The sequence below is a fragment of the Chiloscyllium plagiosum genome, unplaced genomic scaffold (genome assembly GCF_037043375.1).
Source record: "Chiloscyllium plagiosum isolate Xiang-an unplaced genomic scaffold, Cpla_swu_hap1 HiC_scaffold_18, whole genome shotgun sequence".
Taxonomy (NCBI): Eukaryota; Metazoa; Chordata; class Chondrichthyes; order Orectolobiformes; family Hemiscylliidae; genus Chiloscyllium; species Chiloscyllium plagiosum.
The window spans coordinates 97,489,484-97,502,923 of record NW_028270156.1 but is presented as its reverse complement, the minus strand read 5'-3'; positions in this window follow the sequence as shown (position 1 = coordinate 97,502,923).

Here is a 13,440-nt window from a genome sequence, read left to right as displayed (position 1 = left end):
TCCAAACGCCCACCACACTCTGTGTGAAGTACTTACCGCGTGTATCCCCCTTAAACATTCCACCTCTCACTTTGAAAGCACGATCTCTCGTTATTGAATCCTTCACCCTGGGAAAAAAACTTTTCTCTATCCACCCTGTCTATACCCTTCATGATTTTGTAAACCTCAATCAGGTCTCCCCTCAATCTCCTTTTTTCTAGTGAAAATAAACCTAACCTACTCAGCCTCTCTTCAACGCTAGTATTTCATTCTGATTGGGAGACAGATTATTAAGTTTCAGTCACATGGGATACATAAGAATCTAGTCACAATTGGTTTGAAGGAAGAGGGGTATTTTTCAGACTGGAGGCTTGTGAGCAGCAGTGTTCTGTAAGAATCAGGACTGAGTTCACAGCATTTCATCCTTTATGTAAAGGATTTAGATGTGAATATAGTGGCAATAGTTAGTAAGTTTACAGATGACATCAGAAAGGTGGTGTAGTTGATTATCTCAGAGTACCAGACCACAAGTAAATGGGACAAAGTGGCAAGGAGTGACAGATGAAGTTTAATTTAGATAAATACGAGGTTTTGCATTTTGGGAAGGCAAATCAGTGCAGAAATTATACATTTAATGGTAAGGTCTTGGGAAGTATTGTAGAACAAAGGGATCTAGGACTGCAGGTATATTGTTCCTTGAACGTGGAGTCGCAGGTAGACAGAGTGGTGCTGAAAAAATTTGGCACATTTGCCTTAATCAGTCAGAGCATTGAGTATAGGGGTTGCGGTGGCATGTTGTATCTGTACAGGATGTTGGTGAGGCCACTTTAAGAATACTACATGCAATTCAGTTTTCTGCAGAAATTACTTACACGGATGTTCCAGGACTGGAGGTTTGAGCTGGAGAAAGAGGTTGATTACATTGAGGTGATTCCTCCTGGAGTGTCAGAGTTTGAGGGGTGACATTATAGAGGTTTATAAAACCAGCAGGGGCATGGATATTCTGAACAGCCATGCTCTGCTTCCCAGGATAGGGGAGTCCAGAACAAGAGGGCATAGGTTGAAGGGGAGAGGGTGAATGATTTAGAAGGGACCTGAAGATAAATGTTTCACAAAGGGAGTGGTGTGTGTACAGAAACTGCTGTCAGAGGAAGTGGTGAAGGCGGTTAAAATCGCACATTTAAAACGTATCTGAAAGAGGAGGGATATTGGCCAAATGCTGGCAAGTGGGACTCGATCAGATTTGATATCTGATCGGAGTGACCAGATTGGACTAACGGGTCTATTTCCATTCTGCATGACTCTCTGATTCTATAAGAGGGATGATGAAAAATTCTGAAAGGACCTTTGAAGTCAGAATTCTCTTCACTGGAAGTTTATCGTGTCTCTATGTTCACATTGATTGAAAGCTGCATTAGTTAAATATTTGACAGAGAAGTGAGTCACGCATAATGGCACACAGGCAGGAAAGTGGGGCTGAGACCAGAACCTGATTAGCTACAAACTTAGTGCCTGGTGGAGAAGGCTCAAAGTATCTAATGACCCACTCCTGCTCCTCAGTCCCATGTTCCTGCGTTCCATTTAGACCCTCATACCTGTTAGACAGGAGCAGTTGGAGGCCACCTACTCCTATAACCTTGTGCACAGAAACCGAGGAGACCATTCAGTCTCTCAAAACTGTCACACACGTTTTGAAGTAATTTGGGAAATGTAATTGGAATATTCAGGCACGGGTATGAAAGAGGCCCCTCATCTCTCTTCACAGATCTTACCCTCTCTGCAACTTGTGCTTCATTTTGTTGGTCATATTTTAGAGCCAGATTCACTGTGAATACAGCCCATATACCTCAACCAGAGATGGCTCACAAAATCATCTGTTCTTCCTGACTGCAATATTCAAAAACATAACATTCATGAAAATAACACCCACTAACTTTCCAATAACAGAATGTGAGAACATCAGAAACAGGGGTAAGTCATTCACTCCCCAAGCCTGCCTTGCCCTTCAGTAAAATCATGACTGATCTGCTCTTGGTCTCAAATCCTCTTTCATACCCAATTCTTCATAGCCCTCAACTCTCTGACTGGTCAATATCCATCTACCTCCTCTTCAAATAATTTCAGTCACCTAGCTACCCGAACACTCTTGAGAACGGTAATCCTGACATTCAATACCACCTGTTTGAAGTAAACACTTGCTGCTCCTATATCATGGCTTATTGATATGAACAAATCAAGAGTTCAGGTAAAAATGACTGGCCCTGATATCAAGGCACTGGTTGCCTTCTGTTGACATCAAGGAACTGAACAAAACTGGACATCATGGGAATCAGAGTAAACTCTCCAGTGTTTGGGGTCAAACATGACACAAAGGAAGAAGTTCATCATCTCAGTCCTGGGTCAAGTCTGTGCGAGATCCTCAGGGTAGCTTCCCTTTCACAAACAGATTCAGCTGCTTCATCAATGTCTCCCCGCCCCCACCCTCCACAGCATAAGATCTGAAGAGGGGATGGTCACTGAAGATTCCACAATGTTCAGATTAATTTGATTCCTCCCCCTCCCCTGAGTTCCTGAACTGGTCTGCGTCCATGTGCAGCAAGACACGGACTCCATTGAGGCTTGTGATGTTAAAGGGTCTGTAACATTCATGTAACAGCACTGCCTGGCACTGCACATTGCCACAGTAAAATAAGAGTTCTTTCAGCACCTCACGCTGGTTTCACAGGAATATGAGGAAGTCATTCAGCCCATTGACACTATTGGAGAAGAACAGGGACAGCCCATTCAGTGCCTCCAGCCTATTACTCAGGAAGAGAGTGAGAGCATAGTGTGATGGACCACACCAGAGCCCCTTGAAAATATTTGAAGGCTGTAGCCTAGACTCTAATGTTTTCTTATTTTAAGGGAAATGTAAAGTGCCTGTTCCAGATGCAATGTGATTGGTCAAACTACTCGTTGTGAAGCAAAACACCAGCTACTTAAACACGAATGATAAAATAAAACCAAAGAAAGAGGACTTTAGAATAACGTATTTCAATTGAACAAGTTATCAGAATAATAGATCTAGGAACTATTACTGATGAACTGTTACAATATAGGGAAATCCCATAATCACAGCCCCTGGCAGAAAAGAATATTCAGACACAGATTGTCACAACATTTCTCCAATCCAGGAATTAAAAAGAGCATCAAGAGAAAATTCAGAGAGAGTAGCAGCAAGGAGGCATTCACTGAAGCTTCCAGCTCTGTGGAGACCCGAATAGTTTCTGATGCTACTGAGAAACCAACACCCAGAGATCTTAATCTGTGAGAGCTGGCCACACCCATTCAGGCTGCATTAAAATTAACCTAAGGCCTCCCTAGCTGTCTGCTCTAGTGTTCTTAACTAGCCAGCTTGGTAACAAAAGTTCAATCTTTTTCTTAAAAGAAACCAAGACAAAAATACCTCTTAAAGCTGCAGCACCATCACACTTGCCAGCACATCGAGCTGTCAAACAGGAACCAGGGGTAACCCAATCAGGCCCTTGGTCCTGTCCAATCAGACGAGGAAGAAGCCAGTCAGCCCCTTGAGTCACTTCCAAGGAAGAAGAGGAAGCCATTCAGCCTCTTGAGCCACTCATACAGGGTCAGGAGGAGGCCATTCCCCCCTCAACACACTTATACAGGGATAGAATGAGGTAATTTATGCTGATTCTTGATGAACGGTTTATTCCCAAAATGTTGATTCTCCTGCTCCTCGGATGCTGCCTGACCTGCTGTGCTTTTCCAGCAAACCACTCTCTACTCTGATCTCCAGCATCAGCAGTCCTCACTGTCTACAGATTGATGCTCTAACATGATGAACAAGTGGAGCAGATGCTGCACAGACAGACTGCTCCACGTTGTTCTGCTTAGCTCCGTTGCTCATGATACACACGTGGGACTTTAATGTGGTTTTCTCGCGGTGAGGAGGGAAGCCATATGTCTTGTGTGAAGTCTCAAGAAGGCATCTTCCATCTCTGAGAAGCCAGCCTGGTGTTCTCTATGTAGGGCGGAAGGTGGTGGGAATGGCTACATGTTTCATATGAAAGGTATTGTAGCTACTGTTATGGATTGTGACCAACCTGACCTTCAGTACAGGTTCACACTCCGACTGCACAATAACGTGGGGGGAGTTAAATAAGGCATATAAACTATTAGGAAAGCCACGTTAGATAGATAAATAGACTCTCTATGTTAAAATAATCCTGATCTTATCCATGTTGATCTTGTCGACTGCAGTGTAACCAGTATGCTTTCCTCTCTCCAAGACTATTTCCACACTATAATCTGTCTGGCCATGCTTATTATGATCTGCCTTCACGGCTCATAAATAAAGTGTCTCCCTGTATTGAGGTACACGTTACAATAAATCATATAAATTAATCCTGGGTAAGATATGGAATTTCTCAACATATCAATGTCTCTTATGGAAATAAGTGATCACTGCCACTCCTGATGTTTCAGCGTCACCATTTCTTCGTCTCTCACAGCTTTACAGATTAAACACTCAGCTTCTTTACACTATCCTCATGTTACCATCGTCCGGGTCTGTGGGATGGAGATCATTCCTTACAAAGGTGATCAACTCTGTAGACAGTGCTCCAAATGCTCTCTCAGCAAGGCTGTACAACAGCAGGAAGATGGCTTTACTTATGTACTCAAATCATCTTACAATGAAGCACAGCATACCATTTATAGCACCCATTACGTTTCACAAGGTTTGATTCGGACCGGTCAGCATAGACTTGTAAGTGGGAGATCATGCCTCCCAATTTTTTTAGAGTCCTTTGCTGAAGTGACCAAGAAGGTTGGCGAGGACAGAGCAGTAGACGTAGTCTCTATGGATTTCAGTAAGGCCTTCGATAAGTTTTCACATGCCAGGCTGTTCTGGGAAGTTCCAACACGTGGAATGCTGGGGGACCTAGCCAATTGGATACACAGTTGGCTTGATGGTAGGAAGTAGAGGGTTTAGTGGAAGGATGCTTGTCAGACCGGAGGATGGGTCGATTGCTGTTTATTATCTATGGTTTGGTTGAAAATATACAGGGCATGATTAGTAAGTTTGCAGATGACACGAAAATAAGTGGTATCGTGATCAGTGAGGAAGTTTATCAGAAATTGCAGCAGGATCTTAACCAGGCGGGGAAATGGGCCGAGAAATGGGAAATGGAATTTAATATAGAAGTGTGGGGTGTGACATTTTTGAAACTCAAATCAAGGTACGAGTTTCACGGTGAATGGGAGGGCCTTGAGGGGTGTAGTGGGCAGAGAGACCTTGTCATTCAGGTGCACGGTTCTCTAAGAGTGCAGTCACAGTGAAACAGTGCAGTGAAGAAGGTTTTTGGCACACTGGCCGTCATCAGGCAGGAGATTGAGTATAGAAGTTGCGAACTTATGTTGCAGTTACACATGACTTTGGTGATTCAGCACTTGGAATATTGTGTTCAGTTTTTGTCAACTTGTTATGGGGAGGGTGTTATGAAATTAGAAAGAGTGCAGTGGTCATTTGCAAGAACGTTGCCTGGACCCAACGGTCTGAGTTATAGGGAGAGGTTAGACAAGCTAGGACATTTTATTTAGCTTGTAGGAGACTGAGGGGGGACCTTATCGAGCCGTATGAGATCATGAAGGGTATGGATAGGGTGAATGTTCTCAGTCTTTTTCCAAGGTTAAGAGAATTAAGGATCAGAGGGGATCAGTTTACGTTGAGAGGGGAAGGAATAAAAGGGAAGCTGAAGGGCCACTTCTTTACACAGAGGCTGGTACGTGGATGAGCTGCAAGTAGATGTGCTTCTGGGCGGTACATTAACGACATTTCAAACGGATTTGGATAAATATGTAGATAGGAAAGGACTAGAAGGATATGAGCCAACTGCAGGGAAATGGGGTTAGCGTGGATGGACATTTACAAGGCGGAGTTGAACACCTCTGTTAATTAAACTGAACACCCAGAAAAGCTCGCCTCACATCGTAATCTGTTAAAATATGAGCTACACAAATCTCCTACATTGCATTATTTTAAAAAAAAATCAAGTTAGTTTCTTGACTTTAATAGTGAACACCAAACAACAACAATTCACAAATACAAACTCCTCTTTTCAGAACTACTTACTATCTGACTCCAACTCTGTAAAAATATGCTGTTCCAACAACCCACATATTAAACATTAAAATCTCAAGACCACACAGAATCCATCTTCCCCGCTGTGTTCACTCTTCCAGCTACTGACCTCCCTGGCTCATTTTCTTTTTACTGCAAGTAGGTTTGACATGAACATACTTCTTTGAAAGAGAGTGTTTGAGATGGCCAGTTAGCACTCCTGCTCTACAGCAGTTACTCTGCTGTTGGATGGCAGTGGCTCTCCCTCTAGTGTTCAAAATTCTGGGTTTATATGCTCACCATGTTACAATAAATCTCATACTTTCCAGGTGTTCAAACAATAATATCGAAATTCCGTTGGCATCTGGCATCCTGAGCATTATTTAAACTGTTTGGTTGTACTTAAATTGCTGTCAAAACAACAACAAAATCTGGTTTCCATTTCCCAGCTAATGGTGACACGAGGAACAGTGTGATCTTTAGCTGGCATCTGTGGCTGTACTTTCTAAACTGCAAAACCCGTTCAGTCTTAAAGTGACCGGACATGTTTTCGTCTTCATAACATCTCCCTCCTTCAGAAAAGAAAATGAACCATCAGAATGAAAATATGACATCATTCCTTTTCCTCTAATTCTTAATCTCATTATTATGAAATACAAAATATCAATCTCAGTTATACCATTGATATTAATTCTGCACATCTATATAACACTGGAATAAGTCAAATCTTATCTAAATGTTTTCCTTTAAATCTACTATCACATTTTAGGACCCTCAGCATGTACATTTTGTAAGTTTAAAGCTGGGAACATAAGACACCAATGAAATAGTCTCATATCCTGGCCTTTAAAAATGCGAGAGGTTTGTCGTTGCCCACAACCATCTCCGACAATTTGTTTTCATATAAACATTAAAATATTGTCAGTCTAGTACGAAACTTAATCATTCATTTTCAACAATGGAGATTTTGGTTTTTTTCTGGTGGATATTGAGTTTTTTTTCCGACAAGTAGTCAATTGGCCATTCAATTCCATCATCATCTTTCTGTATCAATACAACTCCGAGCCCTATATCCCGAGTATCAAACACAACTTTCAAAGCGTTTCAAAATATTTGGCGTTGCTAAACCTGATGCAGTGATTAATCCTGCTTTAAAATTCTCAAATGCCTCCTGGCATTGTTCTGTCCACCATAATTCTATGATCTTCTTCAGTAAATTCATCTATGGTGCCAATACGCTGCTGAAGTTTGTAACAAACTTCCGATAGAATCCACTCAGTTCCAAAAATCGATGCACCTCTTTTTTCGAGGATGGTCGTGGAAATTCCTCAAAGCCCTTCGTATTTGTGTTCCATGGGGTCAACCTTCCATGCCCAATGTAATGTCCCAAGAATGCCTTCGTGAATTATGTCTTCTTTAAGTTTATTGTCAAGTTTGCTTCTTGTAATCGTTCAACATGCTCAGCCAACTGTAATATGTGAGCTTTCAATCACTTGCTAAAGATCACTACATCATACAGACAAACTGAACAATTTGTTCATCTGGCCATAACTCTGTTCCTAAGTCTTCAATGTGTCTGGAGCATTATTCATTCACATTACATACTTGATAATGTTTTTACCATATCCAGTATCTTTACCAGATAGTTTAACTGACTCAACATTTTATTTAATTTGAAAGGGGCCACTAGACCTGGCTTTGAAGGGATTTCCTACCACTAGTGGCAATACTAATACGTCATCCCCACGGGAAATCATCAAAGTTTCAGAGTTTATATCTGCCACCTGCTTCATTCCATGCTCTGCTCTCTTCAGGTGCTGTTTAGCTCCCTCACCTAGTCCATCTAATCTCCCCCTCACCTCACCTACATAATCAAACTGTGAGATCTCCGACTTCGGTTGTCAATTTATAGTTAACTAACTTCAAAGGACCTCTCACTTCATGTACGAATATTAACTCAAAGGAAGTAAAGTGAGTAGATTTAAATGGGACATCTCTAATGGCAAACAATTTAATGGGACACTTTTATCCCCATCATTTGGGTAAACCTGACAGTACGCTGTTAACACAGTCTTCAGTGTCTGATGCTAACTTTCCAAGGGTCACTGGGATTCAGGATTTATTACTGCGGGTTTTTTTTTTACTGCCTGTGACTTGCCTACCATTTGGCATGTATGCCATGTAAAACAAAAAACAAACTACGACCTTGTCATTCTAGGCCACTAGAAATGCTTCTGTACCTTTGCCTGAGTCTTCTGTACACCTAGGTGACTGCCTGCAGTTAGTTCATGTGCTACCCGTAACACTGTATGCTACCCGTAACACAATCTGGTGCACTTCGGCCGATTTCCCTTCTTCACGAACCTGTAGTGGTCTCCATTTTAGTTTTAGGATTCTATCTTTAAATTAAGAACGTTCGATAATATATTCTGATTTCTTTTCTGTGTGTGTGTGTGCAGGTGTATGCGTGTGCATATAAATCTGTTGTAAGTCTATTAGACTTTCAGGACTAAACACCACTGCCTGACCCTCTGCCTGTTCAGGGTTTGTTTCCTGCACCGTGACATCAAACAGGGTGTCAGTTAACTGCACATCAACTCCTTTGACTTTTTCTTTCGTTTTTCCTTCCTGCTATAACTTATGATATTGGATCTTGTTACTACACAGTCTGCAAAATTTCCTGAGTATTTTTCTTTTAACTACCTAATTCCCTAGTCTTCCTTTGACTTCTCCAACACAAGGGGTGTTTCTCCCACCTTGAATTCTGCTAAATCGTTCCCAAGAACAAACTGTAATCCTGAAATTAACATTCTGTCACTCACTCTCACAGTTACTTCCCCAACCTTGATTTGGCACTCCAACCTGATGTTACACAAGGGAATGCTTAATTTCTGTCCACATTCCACAAATTATCACGCTCTTGAGTGACATGTCAGAAAGAGTGAAACTACTTCCATCTCTTAGTATTAGAGGCCGAGAGAAAGTGAAGACTGCAGATTCTGGAGATCAGAGTTGGAAAGTGTGGAGTCGGAAAAGCACAGCATCCAAGGGGCAGGAGAATCGACATTTCAGGCACAAGTCATTCATCAGGAAAGTGGGAGATAAGGGAGGGGGAAGGTGGCTGAGAAATAAATAGGAGATGGGGGTGGAGCTGGGTGAGAGGTAGCTTGGAAGGCGATAGGTAGATGCAGGTGGGGTGTGATGGTGATAGGTCGGAGAGGGGAGTGAAGTGGATAGGTGGTAGGGCAGCTGAAACCGTCAAACGATACAGCATTAACATCGACTTCACCAATTTCCAAATCTCCCTTCCCCAACCTCATCCCAGATCCAACCCTTGAAGTTAGCACCGCCCTCTTGCACTGTCTTAATTGTCCATCTTCCTTCCCACCTGTCCAGTCAACCCTCCCCTCCGATATATCACTATAACTCCCACCTACATCTTCCTATCGCATTCCTAATGACCTTCCCACCAGCCCAGCGCCTACCCTCCTATTTTCCTTTCAGCCCCCTTGGCTCCCGGCCAAATTCCTGACGATTAGTTTATGCCTGATATGTCGATTGTCCTGCTCTTCGCATGCTGCCTCATCTGTTGTGCTTTTCAGTGTCCCACTTCTCAACTTTTAGAGACTGTGCAGATCCCATATCTCACAAAATCATTACTTCTTGTTCTTCTGCCCCTGTTCTTTCTGAGTAAAGTTTATCCACGGAGGCGAATTCTTTATAGAGATCAGGCACTGCCTGCATACCCAGCCCCTGCCTCGGCTGTACACTCTCCTGCAGCTCCTCGGCTCCACTTGGGGTCTCCTTTACCAGTTTCACTAATGTCACTGGCTTAGCCTCTTCTACACATCTTTTTCCAAAGTCTCTTCCTTCAACGCCCAGCACTGTGTGTCCCAGCTTACTGCAGTGAAAACACCTTTCTCCCTGTGCCCTTCTTAAACCATCAGCACTGTAATTTTATGTGTTCCACTCCCTTATAGTGAGAACACTATAAGGAGTTCAACTCAAGTCAAGTGTGAGGTTGTCCATTTTGGAAGGACAAATAAGAATGCGGAATACAGGGTTAACGGTAGGGTTCTTAGTAAGGTGGAGGAGCAGAGGGATCTTGGGGGTCTATGTTCATAGACCTTTGAAAGTTGCCACTCAGGTGGATATAGCTTGTAAGAAGGTATATGGTGTATTAGCGTTCATTAGCAGAGGGATTGAATTCAAGAGTCGTGAAGTAATGTTGTAGCTGTAACGGACTGTGAAGAAGGGCTAATGCCCGAAACGTCGATTCTCCTGTTCCCTAGATGCTGGCTGACCTGCTGCGCTTTTCCAGCAACACATTTCCATCTCTGATCTCCAGCATCTGCAGACCTCACTTTCTCCTCTAGGACTTTGGTTAGGCCACATTTGGAGTACTAGAACATAGAACATAGAAGAATACAGCGCAGTACAGGCCCTTTGGCCCTCGATGTTGCGCCGATCCAAGCCCACCTAACCTATACTAACCCACTATCCTCCATACTGTGTGCAGTTCTGGTCGCCTCACTTTAGGAAAGATGTGGAAGCTTTGGAGAGGTTGCAGAGAAGATTTACCAGGATGTTGCCTGGAATGGAGAATAGTTCGGACGAGGATAGGTTGAGAGTACTAGGCCTTTTCTCATTAGAACGGCGAAGGATGAGGGGTGACTTGATCGAGATTTATACGATGATCAGGGGAAGAGATAGAGTAGACAGTCAGAAACTTTTTCCCCGGGTACAACAGAGTATTACAAGGGGACATAAATTTAAGGTGAAGGGTGGAAGGTATAGGGGGATGTCAGGGGTAGGTTCTTTGCCTAGCGAGTGGTGGGGGCATGGAATGCGCTGCCTGTGGGAGTGGCAGAGTCAGAATCATTGGCGACCTTTAAGCAGCAATTGGATAAGTACATGGATGGGTGCTGAAGCTAGGACAAATGTTCGGCACAACATCGTGAGCCGAAAGGTTTGTTCTGTGCTGTATTGTTCTATGTTCTATGTTCTAACACCTGAGGCCTTTCATCACCTTTCAGCCCCCTCGGGCTTACTTTTTTACCTGTGGTAATGTATTGCCAGTGTGTTCTATTGTTGGCTTTGTAGTGTAGTATCGCCCCTTCTCCCAATTTCTATCCCTCACAGGATGAAAATCCTCCCAGTAGCTAAATTTCATCTCATGCACCAACGCGTATTAACCTGCCATTTCTGCTGCGCTTCTCGCTTGTTGAAACTTCTGTTCATTCACATGAATTCTTACCATCTCTGGTAAACACCTCCAGCAGAATAATCTCCCTTCGGGCCTTACAGGTCTTATCCATTTTTAAGGCCAGCACCCATCTATCAAAATGCCTATTTTTAATTCTTTCAAATGCAACATAAGTCTGACTTGGTTTCATCTCTTTATTTCCTAACCTTTGCCTATATTCTTCTCGTACCAATGTACAACCACTCGAAGTAGCTAGTTTGGCATCTGCATAATCTTTTGTACCCTCATCTGCCAGCGCTGCACATACCTCACTAGCTGTGCCCACCAGCTTAGCCTGGACTAGCATTACCTACAAGTTCACTGGACAAACCATCTGCTGAGCCATTTTCTTTTCAAATGAAATAAAAGCAGATTTTGACATTTTTCTGACCGAAATACGGCAATGTATTAAATTAGCTGTATACGTCCCCCCGTTCTCCCTTCATCTCCATCCTGTTAATTTAACTTTCTTTTTCTAATTCTCAACTTCTGAATTTCAAATTTTCTTTCTTTGTTGTCCTCTATTTCCCTTTCTCTTTCTTCTATCTCTGTTTCCATGTCTTTTTTTCATCTTCTAACTCCAGTTGCCACGTATGCAATTTAAGTTTTTTCTATCTCTACTGCAGTTGCCTGTTTTTCTGACACATTAAAGTTCTTGCCAACTCCATTACAATTTCAGCTTTCCTTTTGTCCCTGGTTAAACTCAATTCCAACCTATTTGCTAATTCTAAAAATATGTCTTTCTGTCTTTTTAATCTTCCTTGGCAAACTTGGGAACATCTTTCGTAATGTTAAAAGTCCTTTCTCTCATTTTTTTAAATTTAACCAACCACAAGTTAACAAAATTAAATATATTTTCCCACTGGTTTTTTTTGTGAAGATCTATGTCACTAATTGCCACGTGTTGGAATTTGCTGGGACCTTTTGTATCTCATTTCTGTTCAAGTCTGTCCAAATCCCATATGGCAAGGCCCCAAACTTTTATGCCATCAGTATCAAACCCCCCTGTTAATTGAAACCACACACGCAGAAAAGCTCACCTCACCTGGTAAGCTGTTAAGAATGAATCACAGAGAACTCCCAAATTCCACGAATAAACGAAAAATATCAATTTCTATGTATGCAAGTTAGCTCGCTGAGCTTGAAGGTTTGTTTTCAGACGTTTCGTCACTATGACTAGGTAACATCATCAGTGAGAGTCTCTGCTGAAGTGCTGGTGGTATGTCCCGCGTCTATATTTATAGATCTTAGTTTCTTAAGGTGGGTGATGTCATTTCCGGTTCTATGTTTTTAGAAGAGAATGTAGGTAGGATCCAAATTGATGCATCTATTGATGGACTTCTGGTGCGAATGCCATTCCTCTAAGATCGTCCTTGCGTGTCTTAGTATGTGCGTGTGTTGTCCCAATCAAAGTGGTGTCCTTCTTTGTCTGTATGTATGGAACAAAGTGATAGTGGGTCGTATCTTTTGGTGGCCAGTTGGTGTTCATGTATCCTGGTAACACGACAACAGGACCATTTCAATGGCGTGAAAAATGATTTTATATACACTGTTTAATCAATGTGTGTGTGCAGATAAGAAACATTTTTCATATGTGTACAACAATCTAAATGAACAACGGAGACACAGTTATCGAAAAATGATGCACATGATGTATAAAATTTATAAAACATTATTTGATGCTCATCTAAAGTGATATGTTCCCCTTCTCTCAATGTTCCCTCCTTTTCTGGAATTCTCGCCTCCAATCTCTCATTCTTATCAGGATGTGTGTTGTAAATTCTTGCTTCTGGTATCCCAACTTCTTTCAGTTAATCCCCTTTCTACCGGCAATTCAAAATATTGGCCTGCTGAGTTATTTCCAAAGTTAGTGTCTGTCATATCATTGGAGATAGAAATTCTGCCATCAGACCCAGCATTTGAACACATTGCTCTGTTGTACATGCACTCTTCAAAGGACCACAGCACACAGGCATTGCCAAAACATTGAGGGACGCACATCTAGACCTTTCAATAATCAAGTATTCTCATTTTTCACATTTCCTCATCTATATCCTCTCTCTCGTTCTCTCTTTGTATCTAGTTAAGAATTTTA